The 17286-nt window shown below is 39.1% G+C and overlaps 1 protein-coding gene across 2 annotated transcripts in view; it reads left to right on the forward strand.

Annotated features, from left to right (window-relative positions):
- LOC144823879 (mucin-5B-like) overlaps positions 1–17286 on the forward strand; it is a 737446-nt gene that overhangs the window by 308680 nt on the left and 411480 nt on the right. The gene's annotated exons all lie outside the window — the stretch shown is intronic.

Consider the following 17286-nt stretch of genomic DNA (forward strand, 5'->3'; position numbering starts at 1 on the left):
TCAATTCTTATGTTCAGGGGGAGTAAGACAAGGGTGCATATTAGCCCCTTTTCTTTTCTCTCTTTACATTAACGGCCTAGAGAGTGCCCTTACCGCCCTAGAAGTTGACTCTACTAAAGTAGGACGGCGTCACGTCCCAGTACTATTGTACGCGGATGACGCGGTCCTGCTGGCCAGGACCCCAAGGGCTTTGCAACTTCTAGTGGACGGATTTGTTAAGTTCATGGGGGACTTGGACCTGTCTGTCAACTTAACAAAATCCTTTGTCATGGTGGCCGGTAAAAAACCCGCCAACAAGAGCGTGTTCAAAATTGGGTCACACACCCTGGGAAAAGTAAATACCTTCCCTTATCTAGGGCTGCTAATGGACGGAGACATGCAGTTTGGTCAGCTGGTGGAGGCTCATTGTACCAAGCTTGTTTCCTCAAATGGGGCCATCTCGGGCTTTGCCCGTAGATTGGGACGTTGGTGCCCAGAACAGATTATGGCATTATATGGCTCAATCAGTACAGCAAAGGCCCTGTATGGTGCTGAGGTATGGGGCTTCAGGGATTGTAAGCAACTTCAACAGCATGAAGATAAATTCTTTCGAAGAATCTTAACAATCCCGCAAACCATCCCTGCCGAAATTGTACATGAAGAACTGGGGATGCCATATATATCTGACATTGCTAAATTAAGGCCAACTATGGCATGGATGAGAATTTGGACTAACCCGGAGGCAGCCTTGACCAGGGAAATAGTTACAGACTGCTTACAAAGAGACAAGGCCCTACAAATCCCTTGGTTAAAATATGTGAAAGACTCTTTAACGAGTATTGACCAGTGCCAACTTTTTAGTGATCCTTCCTCGATTGTAAATAGCTGTAAACTGAAGGTGAAAAAATTGCTTTTAGAAAAATTTGTTTCCGTCAGAAGAAGTCGTGGCCTGGCAAAGAAATCATTAGCAGCCTATGATCTTGTAAAAAATGGGGTAGGAATGGAACCATATCTGTTTCTGGTGTATAGCCAAAATGATCGTTTTTTAATGTGCCGTTTTAGGCTCAATTGGTTACCAAACATTTTAGCTTACCCTGCTGGTTTTACCGTAACAATTGAGCAGAAGGGTGCCTGCGGCTGCGACAATAGGTCTCCGAAGGACACCCTTCATTTTGTACTTTTATGTCCCTTTTACAGTAACCCTAGACGTATGTTTTTGGTAGACATTTTTAAGAAACAGAAATTCCGCCAAGCAAAAACCGCATTGTTGTTTTTACAGAAAGCTTGTGACCCCCATACCCTATGTGCCATTTTAAGCTTTTTAAAAGTAGCAGTAAGATTGAGGAATACAAGAAATGAATTTGTTTTGTAAAACCATACCTGCCTCGTGAATTATACCCTCTCTTCTGTATTGTTGTTTTTAATACCAAAAGTTCAGGAATGAAACGTAATGATATTTAATGATTTTTATACTGTAATGTGCTTTTATGAGGAATTTTTATTCTTCGAAATAAAGATTTACTGAACTGAACTGAATCCTTTCGCACACTACAAATGCTACTACAATTCCAAGTATACACTGGAGCCTTAGGACATCTCCCTAAAACTTCACCAGCTAACACTTTTTCTGTATTTCTAGGCACAATCCTTTCCTTTTCAACCGGACAACCGTCCTTCACCTCATATGCTCGTCCACTGGTGTCAACTGCATGCACCAAATCATTATCCTGAAAGTAACTTTCTTTATTAAAAATGGCTCACAACTTGAACTATGCTTCCATTCTCCAGAAAAAACATCACAAAAATGAGTCCGATTAATTACTCTCCTCCACTTATATTTTGATTTGAAAACATTGATTACTTTATCTAGTGTACGAATTCTATTCATTACTAATCCATATAACTTATTTTTCACTTTAAATGCTTCATCCACAATCTTAATTATGCTTTTTTTTCTTGTAAAAAGCGGTCTTTTTTTGATGCCTCTTTACATTTTTTAATAAATTAGATAGTATTCTGTTATAAAACATTCGTCTACTAATTTCAATAAATTGATTTGTCCTTCTCTTGTTATAGACAATATCATCTCCTTCTACAGGTCTAACATTTTTGGAGGGACACAATTTCTTTTTTTTAATTAGAGATGTCTTATTGTTCTTTAAAACAACACCTTTTATTTTTTGACATTTCAATAAGTTCCTGAGAAAATTCTTAGTTTGCTTACCAGGAGCATTATTTTTTTTCACTGAAGATTTTGTTTTGGATGAGTCTTGTATTTTTCTTTCCTTAGACCTTACATCTTTTTTATATTTATTTTGACGTCTTGCTTTGGATGGCATATTGTTTTTTTATTTCTATAGATGATTATAATCTGTGGTAAAGAAAAAATAACATATTATAGACCACTACAAACATATTACATAGCAATTACAATAAGTAAATGATATAAACAGTAGTTTACAACATAAGGCTGATTTACATTACATGTGCTATGCTTTGTGTCAAAAACGATTTACTATGTACAATGTTTTCTGGTAAAATGTTTGGCTTTAAAATTTTTGTCAAAGATCACACTGAGTGTCTGTGTGAAATAAAGAATTACATTTTCACATTTTTCAATAATGTCACCTGTGCCTTCGAACAGTTTGTCTCTTTTAGCTTAAAAGGTACTCTGTGTCTGTGTCTCATGTCACTCTGTACGTGCTTAATCTCTCTTTTTTCTGTGTGTCATTTCTCTCTTTATATGTGTGTCATGACATGTGTCTCGTGTGCCTAAGATCACACTGTGAGTCAAGCTTGATTTTAAATGGATCTGGGTGAATAATTTGCTTAGTACATGTACTAGTAGGAAATCTTAGGCAGCATGTCTGTTAGGCCTCTTACTTCTGAAATAGGCTCAAAGCTGTGCAATCAAGATCCAGGGTGTGTTATATATGTTACATATATATAAGCAAGACATAACATTAATTTCTCATTGCATGTAGCATCCTGGTCATGTGCCTAAGACCACACTGTGAGTGAAGCTTGATTCATCCATTAGTGTAATCTTAGGCACATGACCAGGATGTTACATGTAATCTACCATGTCTTTAAAAAACATGTACTTCCATATTTTTAAAGACATCAACTAAGCATTTTATTCACCCAGATCCATTTAAAATCAAGCTTGACTCACAGTGTGATCTTAGGCACATGACCAGGATGTTACATATAATCTACCATATCTCTCTCTGCAAGCAGTATGTGTGTCTCTGCTCATATTATTTTACTGTCTCTACTGGCAAAAAACAGGCCCCCTATATATAAGCAAGACATGCCATTAATTTCTCATTACATGTAACATCCTAGTCATGTGCCTAAGATCACACTGTGAGTGAAGCTTGATTCATCCATCAGTGTCATCTTAGGCACATGACCAGGATGTTACATGTAATCTACCATGTCTTTAAAAAACATGTACTTCCATATTTTTAAAGACATCAACTAAGCATTTTTTTCACCCACATCCATTTAAAATCAAGCTAGACTCACAGTGTGATCTTAGGCACATGACCAGGATGTTACATATAATCTACCATATCTGTCTCTGCAAGCAGTATGTGTGTCTCTGCTCATAATATTTCACTGTCTCTACTAGCAAAAATCCGGCCCCCTATATATAAGCAAGACATGCCATTAATTTCTCATTACATGTAACATCCTGGTCATGTGCCTAAGATCACACTGTGAGTGAAGTTTGATTCATCCATCAGTGTGATCTTAGGCACATGACCAGGATGTCACATGCAATCTACCATGTCTTTAAAAAACATGTACTTCCATATTTTTAAAGATATCAACTAAGCATTTTATTCACCCAGATCCATTTAAAATCAAGCTTGACTCACAGTGTGATCTTAGGCACATGACCAGGATGTTACATATAATCTACCATGTCTGTCTCTGCAAGCAGTATGTGTGTCTCTGCTCATATTATTTCACTGTCTCTACTGGCAAAAAAACAGTCCCCCTATATATAAGCAAGACATAACATTAATTTCTCATTACATGTAACATCCTGGTCATGTGCCTAAGATCACACTGTGAGTGAAGCTTGATTCATCCATCAGTGTGATCTTAGGCACATGACCAGGATGTTACATGTAATCTACCATGTCTTTAAAAAACATGTACTTCCATATTTTTAAAGACATCAACTAAGCATTTTATTCACCCAGATCCATTTAAAATCAAGCTTGACTCACAGTGTGATCTTAGGCACATAAGACACATGTCATGACACACACACAAGGAGAGAAATGACACACAGAAAAAGAGAGATTATACACGTGCAAAGTGACATGAGACACAGGCACAGAGTACCTTTTAACCTAAGAGAGGCAAACTGTTACAAGGCACAGGTGACATTATTGAAAAATGTGAAAATATAATTCCTTATTTCACACACACTCAATGTGATTCTTCACCAAAATTTAAAAACCAGACTTTTTACCAGAAAACATTTTCCATAGTAAATCGTTTTTGACACAAAGCACAGCTCATTTAAATGACCACTACAGAAACAAAGCAGAAACCTAACTCATTTTTTTCAAAATACATTTCCAATATGCACCATTCAATTTTACACAGCATTACAAAAAAAATGACACAAAATGCAAGAATAAAGAAGCACAATATGCTTCTTAATCTTCCCCATAGTGCATACAGCAGTCTATCTTTATTAAAAGAATCATTACTCACCTTTAAAAATGCTTTGAAAGATGTAGAACAGTGTCAGTCACACACAACAGATTTTCTTAAGCAGAATCTCTGAATAATGCTTCTGTCACTGGAGCCTCACAATAATGGCACAGATTCTTTCTCAATACAGACCCATATTCTTGTACATAACCAATCAAAATTCTTCCCACACAAATTCAAAACCAAACTGCACATTTTAATTGGTTGTACATTTGAACACTTTGAAACTCACATAATATTCACCCATCCCCCCCGTGCTCATTCACCCTGTTACCATGGTAACTCCCTCCTAACCCACCACACAGTTCAAAAGTTCAGCATAGTATGTTGCAAAAGAATTCATCAAGGGTGCTTGACCTCTCAATGTACTAGCTAATCATGTGCAATGTTTCTTTCAATGACTTTTTCTCCACCATTAAAGTGACTTCTTTCAAGAAACAAAAGCATGCACCCTAATTTTCAGTGGAGAATGTTAAGAAAGCACCAATCATTTCTTGTTTTTCAAGTGCACTGTATCTCAACCACTTTTTTTTCATAACTCCTACTTTCAAACTCCCATTTCATTTCCACAACTCATCTGAATACAAGCACATCTACCTTCAAGATGCCAAAAGTCTGGTTTGCGGGTCATAGCTTTGTCTACTGGAGTGAAACATTTGCAAGTAACAGAGGTATTTACAACCTTGATTCACCAAATGTGGACATTCTGTGGATTGGACAGAGAGGATTGAGAAGTCACCAATTGATACCAATGATAAAATCCTTTATGCATCTACCACAGCCTAACCTTATAATTGTGCACTGTGGTGGCAAGGACTTGGGCACTTTGACTGGGGTAGGTCTGGAAATGCTTTTAAAGGACATCTTTGGGCAATTGATGTCACTTTTTCCAAAAACTGCCTTGGTAATTTCTAATATATGCCAAAGGCAAAAATGGAACTGGTCCAACCAATTTTGTCCACAGATTGAGAAAGCAATGAAACATGTAAATAAATCTGTTTCTGCTTTCCTCAGAGACTATGGTATGGGTTCCATTTACCACAACAACGTGCGTTACAACATGCAAGGCATCTATAGGAGAGATGGTGTACATTTTACAGATGAGGGGAATAGAGTCTTCCTCTTGAATTTGAGACTCTGCATTGGTACCTACTTGTAGGTACAAAAAACACCCACATAACACAACAGCTCTTTTCAGAGCTACCCTACCTCCAAGCACTCGAAATAATTTTTTTACTATATTTTTTTACACTGTTTTCCCCCGTGGTGCGCTCAGGGTGCGCGTACCGGAGAGCGCACATGAGAACGCACCCATCGCTTACCCCGCGAAAATTTTAAAAAAAATTGTTTTTTTGCCCTTCAGGGTCCTTCTAGGCCCCCCTCAGAAAACCTAGGGGGTCAGGGGATGTCTACCCTGCCCCCTTTTAATCATTTCCCCCTTTTTATTTTCACCTCTTGTGTCTCGATTCTACCGAGACACAAGATGGCGGACTCTCCAGACTGTTTTTAATGTTGACAGACACCCGAGAGCAAATCAGCTTTGCGCTCGCGCACTCCCGTAGCGCGCCGGGTGCGCTCCCCAGTACGCGCACCGTTGAGCGCTCGTAGCGCGCTTATAGATAAATATGTGTTTTTGAAGTTCATTTTCATAAAAACCACTGGAGCAATTTTCACCACATATAGCAAAGGCACATCTGTGTACCAGTCCCTACAATTTTCCCAAGTTTGGTGTAATTCCGTTCAGCGGTTCGGGCTGTAGACTTGTCAGAACGTCCTATGGAAATTACCATTGGGAAAAAATGTTTTGGGACCCCCCTTTTTTCTCAGCCCCCACTTCACGAATCCCCCCGAAACTTACAGGGAAGGAGCGGAGCGGAGAAGGCCAAAAGTTTGGAAAATTACACGCAAATTCCTCAACCGGCGCCAGAGTTATTCTCAAAAAAATGTTGCGGATTTCCTATGGTAGCTAGGTCCTAACTATAACTACCTAATGGCGACCGCCAGTAGGTAATATATATATATATATATTCACTGAAAAAACCATAGGTTTCACACCAGTTATAGTTAGGAATTAGCATTTAAAAAACCTATTAAATTCACTGAAAAAACCATAGGTTTCACACCAGTTATAGTTAGCTGGAAATTTTACTCGCATAAAACCATTGAAATTCCCACGTTATAGTTAGTTGGACTCACTATAACTTGCACGTGCAATGCACTGCTGATGACGTCACATATTACATCACTCATGACATGGTCAGTGACATCACTCATGACATCACTGATGACACCATCCAGTAAATGTGTGTCTTTTTAAAAAATAAATATGTGTTATATATGAAAATGTAAAAGTTGATGGAAGAATAAATATTTAAATAGGTGTTTACATGGATGTTTTTTTATAAAAAATTGATTGGTTAACTGGTTTATTAAGTGTATCTTAGTGAATACATATATTAGAGAGTAATGTTTAAATATTTAAATATATGTATTAGTGTTTCACTTTGTGTATAAGTGGCTGCATGGGTTGGTGAGTAGCTACATGTGTATGTATATGGGTTATTAGATGTTTTTCTTAGTATCAGTATGAGTGTTTGTATGGTTTGGTGGGGGTATTACTTAGCACATAGATGCATGAATGACTGACTCTCTCTTTGTATGTGTTTTGAAGACAGCATATGTGCAGGACTGTATGGGTGGATGAGTGTGTATATGTGTGTGTTAGTGAGTGAATGACTGTCTCACTAATGTCTTTTTCAGTAGCTACATATGTTTTAATCTAGTATATGTGAATATTGATGTATATAAGTGAGTATATGTGAGAGTGAGAGATTGTAAGAGTTCTTGTTTAAATAAGTATGTGTTTCTATAAGTGATTGTTTAAGAGAGTAAGTATGTGTAAGTTTCCTTAGAAGTAAGGTGGTAGTGTGTGTATAGCTGTATATGCAAATAAATGGATGTTCAATAGTTTATTTGCATGTGTGAGTATGTGTGAGAGTATCTTTTGGATGACTGTCGGTGTGTAACAGGATGTATAGGTGTATAACTACATATGATGATTGAGTATATGTAAGAGTGATTATATAGAACTGTTGCTGAATGAGTGGATGTGTATATAGAGGGTGGAATTATTGAATTGGTTGTGTAACTGGTATGGGTATCTCCATTTTTTTTTAAATTGTAGTTTCTATTTTTGAATATGTGTTTCAAGGGTTACATTACAGTGAAAGGAGGTCTGTCACTCTGTCACAAGGATGGTGTCATCAGTGATGTCATGAGTGATGTCACTGACCATGTCATGAGTGATGTAATATGTGACGTCATCAGCAGTGCATTGCACGCGCAAGTTATAGTGAGTCCAACTAACTATAACGTGGGAATTTCAATGGTTTTATGCGAGTAAAATTTCCAGCTAACTATAACTGGTGTGAAACCTATGGTTTTTTCAGTGAATTTAATAGGTTTTTTAAATGCTAATTCCTAACTATAACTGGTGTGAAACCTATGGTTTTTTCAGTGAATTTCATAGTTTTTTTTTTATATTTCAAATCATTTTTATTTTCAAATCGGAAATAAAAAGAACAAGACAATACAATAAAGATCAAAGAAGCATAAGAGATATTACAAATGATTCATCATATGCACAGGCCTGGTCAGGCAATCAAGAGGAGAAAATGGTGAGTGAATCATTGGCTCATTAGTGTAGCGGACAAACCTAAGTAAACAATAAAACAAAAAAAGACATCAGCAGTGGTCATGCAGTTACATATATATGAGTACATTCTGTCTTATGGTTGAGTCTTGACTTGAAGGATTGCTGATTAGAGCAGGTTGATTTGAGAGTAGGTCATTGGCCTAAGGGGGATCGAAAGAGAAGGAGGAAGCGTCCAGGGCCTTCCAAAGTTTTTTATGGGAGATGCGTCCTGGTGAAGTGTGTAGTGATGGATTGTCGGCACCCCTTAGAAAGGACAGCCAGTCTTGCCACATTTTGAACGATACCTCAGAAGGATTCTTCCACTTACACAGAATAACCTTGCATGCCAAGGTTAGAAGGAGGTCAAGAAGTTGTCGATCAACCGGATTTGTCAGTTGTACCCCCAGCAGAACATACACAAACTCTCTAGGTGGGTTGAAACCAAAGATGTGCGTAATACAGTCAAATATTCTGTTCCAGTAACCCTTCAGTAAAGGGCAATTAAATAACATGTGTGCCAAGTCTCCCACTTCTGCTTCACATTTCCAGCAAGTTGGGGTGTCCCTAAGCTTAGTTTTATAAAGTCTTTCAGGTGTCCAATATGTCCTGTTGATTAACATGAATTTAGTCTGTGACAGAATAGGGGAAACCTTATTTCTAAATGCAGTGGTATGTATTATATCCCACTCAAAGTTCATACCTGTCGTGTTATATTCAGTTTCCCATCTCGTCTAATTTTTCCTGCTCGCTTTCTGAGGGAGGGGAAGGAGCATTTTATAGATCTTCAAAACGAAATGCCCAGACTTGTAGATGCGTGTAACAGTGCTCCATAGCCATGGTTCAGATAGGGACAAGGAGCGTGTAGAAAGGAGTGATTTTAACTTCAGGAAATCATAGAAGTCTAGTGGCGTGAGGGCGTGTGTGGCTTGTAGGGATGAGAATGGAAGGGGGTCAGTCCCTTTAAAGAGATCAATTGCTAAACTAATACCTTTCTCGGCCCAGTGAACCCACCGGAGCGGTGTTCCGTTGAGTTTCAGTAATGGGTTATACCAAAGAGCAATTGAAGTGGATTTTTTGATCTTTAGGCCTTTGTGGTTTACTTGATCAAGTTTCAGAAGAGCCCTTCTTGTGTTTTGAAAAATATATTTAGAGTGTGGTATATGTGTAAGCTCCATAGTGACTAAGACCACGAGTGGGATATCTCCCAATATCACTTTTTCGATGTCTATCCATAGCGGGGTATAGTCTGGACCATTGATTAGCCATAAAGCTCCTTGTTTGCATAGGAACGCTGTTTGGTAGTGTCTGAAGTTTAGAAGGCCCAGGCCGCCTTTATCTTTAGCTAGTTGTAGCTTTTTCATTGATATACTTGGTTTCTTCCCTTGCCACAGAAACGTACCAAACAGCTTCTCTATCCTGTGAATGAAGTCATCGGAGAAAGTCATTGGGAGCATACATGCTATGTAATTAACTAAAGGTGTTACCATCATCTTCAGGGTTTCAGCCCTGCCCCACCAGGATAAGTATTTAGGCGACCAACCATCTAGGGGCTTGTTTATTTTGTTCAGAACAATGCTCTCATTAGTGCGAATTGTAGAGATTAGATCGCTATCAAAGTCTAATCCTAGGTATCTAAAGCAGCCCGGCTGCCATGTTAGCCCCGAGTCTCCTATCATGTCTTTATTGAGCGACTTGACTTCTGTCTTGTCTTTGTTTAATTTATAGCCGGATACCTTAGAAAATTCGTCTATTGTCGCGAGTAGGGCCGGTATTGCTTCATCTGCTTTCTCTGAAATTACTAATACAGCATACGCTGTTATTTTATGACACAGTCGTTGAAGGGGATACCTGCTATGTTTTTGTTGTGTCTTATACGATAAAGGAATGGTTCAATAGCCAACACAAATAGTGACGGGGAGAGGGGGCATCCTTGTCTCGTGCCTTGGTGTAGTTGAAAAGGTGACGAGAGTGACCCACCCGCCCTTACCCTCACTATAGGACAGGAATAAAGGGACATTATCATCTTTATGACTGGGGGGCCTAGGTTAAATTTACGGAGCACGGCCTCCAAATACCTCCAATCTACTTTATTGAATGCTTTTTCAGCATCTAGTGTTATTGCTGCTGTAGGGGTGGATAGGAGTTTAGCTTTTTCTAACACATGCGCCAGAGTCCTGGTGTTGTCACTAGACAACCTATTTTTCATGAATCCCGCTTGGGAAGAATGTATGAGTTTTGGAAGTATTTTCTGGAGACGTGCCGCTAAAATGGAGGCAAAGAGCTTACAATCAAGGTTTATAAGGGAAATGGGACTATAGTTCTAAGTTAATGTTGGGTCTTTTCCTTCTTTCGGAATAACCGCGATAGTGGCCTCTGCTAGTGTGCCCTTAGCTTCCCCTGTTTCACTTATTTCCTTGAACATGTTAAGCAGAGGATGTGTGATTGACATGGAAAAACATTTGTAAAATTTCGCAGAGAAGCCGTCCGGGCCGGGGGCTTTACCACATTTCAAAGCTTTAATGGCAGTTTGGACTTCCAGTAACGAGATCGGGCCGTTTATGTCTGTTTGTTCTTCCTCAGACAAGGAAGGGAGATTGCAACTACTCAAATACTCATTTATCTTTTGGTTTTCCACGTCTATATTCTTGGAGTAGAGTTTCCCGTAAATTTCTTTAAAGAGGTCTGTTATTTTGGTTGGGTCGGAATGGGCAACTCCCAAGTGGTCAACTATGGAATTTATCGTGTTCTTTTGCAATCTAAATTTGAGGTACGCTGCTAGACTTTTACCTGCTTTGTTTGATTCAGACAGTTTGAACCTTTTCCTCCTGTCCAGCCATACCCCTGCCCTTTCACTTACAATTTTATTATATTCGTATTTCTTATTAGCTAACTTATTTAGTGTCTCGGTTTTCCTGTCCTGCAAGTGCTTAGCCTCCAGGATTGCTATTTCTTTCTCTAGATCCTCTAATTTCCCAATATGGTTCTTGTTCATGGCAGATTTAATCTTGATAATTACACCTCTAATTGTACTTTTCAGTGCTTCCCACCTAGTTAAGTCGGAGGTAGCACCCCTGGTATTGTGGGTCAGGTATTCTTTGATTGTGGATTCAATGGTTGCTCCGTGTTGTTCGTGTTCAAGAACCTCATCGTTGAGCCGCCATACTGACTGACGGGTGGATGGTTTTATGTCAGAGATGGTGAGTGTGATGCATGAGTGGTCAGACACAAGCCTTGGTTCAATTGAGGTTTCTACAATTCTGGGTATGGCGTTCTGTGTGATTAATAAATAATCATTCCGTGAGAACGAGTCGTGGGGGGAGGAGTAGAATGAGTAGTCCCTGCCAGCCAGGTTTTGCAGGCGCCAAGAGTCTACCAGGTGGAATTGGTCACAAAGGTTTTTGAAGGCTCTATGAGACCTATTACTACGAAAGGGACAACAAGAGTCTCTGTCCAGGGTCGGGTCAATTGGGAGATTAAAATCCCCTGCGAGAATGTGGACTGCCAAATCCGGGATCTTTCCAATTTGTTTCGCAAGGTCCGACCAGAACTTCAAGTCGCATGTGTTAGGTGCGTATATGTTTGTAACGTAGAATTCCGTCCCATCCTTTAGGAGTTTGGTTGTGACCCATCTCCCCTTGGTGTCAGTCGTAGATGAGAGGAGGTCAATGTTAGATTTTTTGGAGATCAGAGTGACTACCCCATTCTTTTTCCCTACCGGATCTGAGCCCGTGACATCCCTGAAGAATTTATTTCTAAGTGTATAAAGCTGCTTAGCATCCAATTTAGTTTCTTGAAGCAGTGCGATGTCTGCTTTCTGCCTGCGCAGATAATCTAAGATTTTTTGGCGTTTTACTGGATTGTTAAGGCCTTTGACATTGAGGGAAAGCACCTTTAGCTTCCCCATCTGAGTAGTCCCCATAGGTGTGCTAACCATGGGCAATGGTGTAGACATATTTAGAGTGTATGACTGTCAGTAGACCATTAATGTAGGTCGAAACCCTGCGTTTTGCTTTCCCTTTTCGATCAGTGTTCCTGTTTCGCTGAAGTATCTCATAATCGAGTGGACTTGCCCTGTTTGTGTGGGCCCTAAGATAATGACTATGCTGTTTGGAAGCATGTGATGTCAATTGAGATGTCATCAGTGATGTCATCAGTGATGTCATTTGAGATGTCATCAGTGATGTCATCAGTGATGTCACTGACCATGTCATGAATGATGTAATATGTGACATCATCAGCAGTGGATTGCGGGTGCGCGAAATATAGTTAGTCCAACTAACTATATAGGAGCAATTTCAATGGTTTTTTAAATGCTAGTACCTAACTATATATAACCTGAAACCTATGGTTTTTTCAGTGAATTTGCACGTTTTTTTAAATGCTAATTCCTAACTATATATGACCTGAAACCTATGGTTTTTTCAGTGAATTTGCAAGGTTTTTTATTTGCTAATACCTAACTATGTAAGGATTCAAACCTATAGTTTTTTCAGTGAATATATATATTTTTATTTTCAAGTTGTTTTTTTATTTGATTACAGGGTCCGCGCACCGTGAACGCTCCGAAAAAACATAATATCTACGTTTTTAACGTTGATTTTAAAGGTAGACAATATTTGCTTAATGTAGAAAATGTTCTTTTCAAACTTTTAACAACAGTATATTACTTTTTAAAGTAGTAACAAATCTCGCGAGGGTGCGTCGCACGTGCACGCAACGTAAGAGCTTCGTCCGTACACCGTAAGAGCTCCGAGCTCTTACCCCCGAAAGTTTTATAAACTTTAAATCGTTATATCTACGTATTCATTGCACAATGTAAAGGTACACATTATCTGGAATAATAAAGAACATGTTGATTTAAACTTTTAAAGACCATATATAACTTTATGTAAGCAATTATAAACATTGCGAGGGTGCGTACTACGTAAACGCTCCGTAAGATGACGTAAGCGCCCCGTAAACGCATCGTAAGCTTACGTAAGCGCCCCGTAAACGCAACGTAAGCGCTCCGTAAGCTTACGTCCAACCATGTGACCTTAAACCAAAAGATTTAATTGGTTTATAATACTTCCTACTCCAATTGTCGAAAAACCCCTCCCATGTTCATTATTCTTCTTTGGCTTTCAGAGAAGCAACACCTTTTTTCTACAGCTCCTAGCTACAGAGAAATACTTCCAAATGGCTGAACATCCAGAGTCTGACCATTCTTCTAATGAAGAGTTTGTTGAAGAGGACCCTCACCCAAGTAAGAAGAAGGAGTCCATAGTCTGGAAATTTTTCAGTTTTCCAGAACATCAAAAGAAAGTAAATCCACCACTGGTCACCTGCAAGATCTGTGACACAGTGTTATCAAGAGGAAATCCAAATAAGAAATATTCATTTGGAACCCACACCATGGAACGCCATGTAAAAAATATGCACCCCAATATTTGGAGCAGAGCTGTGGTGCAAAGATCTCAGGAGGAGGACTCTTCTCCTAGTACATCTAGAGCAAGAACTGGAGTACCACCAATGCCATCTTCAACGGTGGCGAACATTCAGCCAGAACTGAAAAATCTAATGATGCAATTCATAAATTGCAGTAAATTAGTAGCCTTCGGACAACAGTCTATTGAAGTAATTTTACAGAAAAACAGGAACCACAGATGCACGAAATAATATTTTTCTTTCAATTTCATAGTTTGTTCCTGTTGAACAATTATTTTGTGTAAAAAGATCATTTTTCTACGTTTTTCAAGCAAAACAAAACCACAAAAAAAAAAAGTTTTTTTTAAACTACCTCTACTGGTTAAAGAAAGAACTAAATTTCTATGTTTGTATGTAAAAGTTTGTCATAGTGAATGTCAAAGTGCAAAACTATAAGAATGTGGTACAGCATAAACCTATAAGGTGTTTACCTATAGTATACTGTACTACTTCCAAAGCACTGAAATATAATATATGTTTATAAATATGTTACAACTCAATGGGCCAGATGTACGTAATCTCAATTTAACTACTCATAAATACTGAGGGCCCAATGTAGGTAATCCCAGATTACCACTTCTTAAATACCGAATCATACCGATTCGGTATTTAAGAACTGGCAAATGGGCCTTGAAGCCTTGCACAGATGTCCATGTACACTGGAATTCCTTATTTACCACCCAATTGTATTAAGTGGTAAATAACGAATTCTTAGATGCCTCTAGCACTATCAACAGTGCTACCTACATTAGAATTGACAGATTTGGTATTTTTACCGAGTCTGTATTTACCGATTCGGTAATTTTACCGATTCGGTAAATGCAGAATCGGTAAAAATACCAAATCTGTAAATAAATGCCTCCTACATAGGAAAAGGCATTTACCGGTCAGTAATGGCCAAATTCAGCCGTTACCGACCGGTAAATGCCTACCTACATCGCGTCCCAAATCATACCACTTCAATATTTAAGAGTAGGTAAATGGGATGTATGTAATTTGTCTTTTGAAATGACCGAATCTGTATAATTCAGTCATTTTACCTAATCGGTATTTACCGATTCGGTAATTGCCATTGATTCCTATGGGCCTTGAGGCCGTATAGTATTCGGTGGTAACTAGCAAATATTTAAGGGCCTGTGGCACTGTTTTCAAAACAAAGAAGTGTAAAGAGAGGGGAGAGGAGTTGGCCTAACGGCTAGGGCGCTCGACCTCTGACCTGGGGATCTGGGTTCGAGTCTCGGTAACGACGCCAAAACCTCCTGTGATTCTGGGCAAATCACTTAATCTCCCCATGCCTAAAAATTAATGTGTACGTCCTCATGTAACGTAACTGGTGCTATGTAAAGCGCTCTGATACCTGATTCGGTTCGGGTCTAGTTCGTGCTATATAAAACTCTGCAAAAAATAAATAAATAAACAAAAGTGAACACAAAAGGGAAGAGGTGTGAGAAACAGAGAGAGATGGAAGTGCACTGGAGGAAGTGCAGTGCCAATAAATGAAGGTTTACTAACAGGAAAGAAATGGATAACAGAGTAAAGGAAGGAGAATAAGATCAAACCTAACAAAATAAAGAAAGAGGGAAACTGACTGAGGTAAAGAGGAGAAAGAGAGAGCAAAGAAGATTAACTGTAAGGGAGACACATGTAGAGAGAGAGGGAGCGAGGGACTGAGAAAGAGTGAGGCAGTTATTCTGTCACAATAAGAGAGTGATAACAAACTTATTTTTGATTCTCATACTTACCTTATAAATAATGAAAACTTAGACACTGATGCGAAAAAAGTTTTTTATTTTTTATACTTACTTTCTAAGATATAAAAAAACTTAAAGAAATTATTTAAAAAAAATATAATATCTGTAAAACACAAGAAACAATTAAATTATAATGCATACAATGTATATTTCACAATACAAGAGAGAAGGAAGGAGATTAAGAGTCAAGAAAGATAGATGGCACATGCAGATGGACACATGCCACAGGTAGAGAGTAAGATGGTGCAGGCAGAGAGTGAGATAGAACAAGTAGAGGATGAGATCGTGCAAGCAAAGGGTAAGATGACACACGCACATGCACATATTGTGCAGACAGAGGGTAAGATGGCACACACACACAGAAACATGGAACAAGCAAAGGAAGACATTGCACAGTCAAAAGAGAGATGGCGAATGAGCATGAGACAAGGGGAGTGAGGACACAGAGGGAGTGAAGGAAAGAGTGAGAGAAGGGGACTGAGTGAGGGAGCAAAGAAAGACAAGTGATGGAGTGTGGGTGAGTTAAACAGAGTTAGTGTAAGGGAAGGGCAGTGACACAGTGAAGGGACAGAGGAAGTAAGGCTAACAGAGAGACAGTGAAGAAAGAGAAGTGAGGATGTCAGAGTTCAAAGGCAGTGAAAGAAGGAGTAAGTGAAGTTGAGTAAGGTGAGTGAGGGAAGGTTAATGAGTAAGGGAGCAAAAGAAGGAAAGAGAGGTGAAGGGGAGTAAATCAGATGAACTGAGAAAAGGTAAGTGAGCGAAACAAGAAAGTAGAAGGGGAGTGAAGGATAGAAATAAAGGGTACTGACGGAAGCAGCCTAATGAAACAAGGGTGAGGTGAGTGAGAGAAGGACAGTGAAGTTGAAGAAAGACAAATGATAGAGGATGGATAAAGTTGAGTGAGTGTGAGGCAATGGGAGTGAGTGATTGACTACACACAGGGAGTGAATGAAGGAGTGATAGAAGGACACTCAGTGAGGGATCAAAGAACGGAAAATGAGGTAGTGTAGGTGAGGCAAAAGGAGTGACAGAATGAGGTGATAAAGAGAGTCACGCTAAGAGACAGGGAGCGATGGAAGGATAGACAAAAAGAGAAATAAAAATGTTTTTGGGGTCAGTCGTACTTACCTTATAAATGAAATATCTGTGGAAACGAAAAAACAAATCAGTTATAATACATTATTCACAATACAAGAGACAAAACAGGAGAAAAGGAAAGAGGAGTTAGGGAAGGGAAATGAGGGAGAGGGAAGGGGAAATTAGTGCAGGTGTGTTAACAACAGTGAGTCTAAGAGAGAGGGAGTGATGGAAGAGTACAGAGAAAGTAAGAGGACACAGGGAGTTTTATGAAGGTGTGTTTGAAGTGCAGTTAGGTGAGTGACAGAAGGGGAATTAGTGAGTGAGCAAAGGAAGGAACGAGAGGTGAAGGGGAGTGAAACAGAGGGACGGACTTAACATGAGTGGGTGAGAAGACTAAGAAGAAGGGGAGTGAAGTACAGGGAATAAGGATAAGTAAGAGAAGCAAAATAAAGGGAAAGGGGTGACGTAGGGTCAAAGAATGACAGTAAGTTTGATGAAACAGAGGTGATAGAGGAGGAATAAAGGTGAGTGAGCATGAGACAAGAAGAGTAAAAGAGTGAGGAAATAGAGGGAGTG

The sequence above is a fragment of the Lissotriton helveticus genome, chromosome 3_1 (genome assembly GCF_964261635.1).
Source record: "Lissotriton helveticus chromosome 3_1, aLisHel1.1, whole genome shotgun sequence".
Taxonomy (NCBI): Eukaryota; Metazoa; Chordata; class Amphibia; order Caudata; family Salamandridae; genus Lissotriton; species Lissotriton helveticus.